Source organism: Mirounga leonina, unplaced genomic scaffold (assembly GCF_011800145.1).
Source record: "Mirounga leonina isolate KUSES-001 unplaced genomic scaffold, KU_Mleo_1.0 Mir_170, whole genome shotgun sequence".
In the NCBI taxonomy this organism is placed as follows: Eukaryota; Metazoa; Chordata; class Mammalia; order Carnivora; family Phocidae; genus Mirounga; species Mirounga leonina.
The window spans coordinates 33,426,880-33,427,342 of NW_023270433.1; positions in this window are offsets into that span (position 1 = coordinate 33,426,880).

Here is a 463-nt window from a genome sequence, read left to right on the forward strand (position 1 = left end):
CACCACCCACACACACACCCACAGGACCCACACCACAACCACACCACCCACACACACACAGGACCCACACCACAACCACACCACACCACACACACACACACACACACAGGACCCACACCACAACCACACCACCCACACACACACCCACAGGACCCACACCACAACCACACCACACACACACACACAGGACCCACACCACAACCACACCACACACACACACAGGACCCGGCCAAGGGCAATGCCAGTGTGCTCTGCAACCAGGAATTTCCTGAAGGACAAGGAGAAAAGGTCTCTGGTGGTCACCTCTAAACTCCCGTTTTATGTTCTAGGGAGGGTTTTATTTCTGTTTCAGTTCAATCTAACAAACACGGAGCAGGCAGCAGGGCCTGTGACAAACTGGGGACCTGGAGCAGGAAGTTGGGCGCAGGAAACATCCTCAACCAGAGCCGACAGGAAGCAGTCA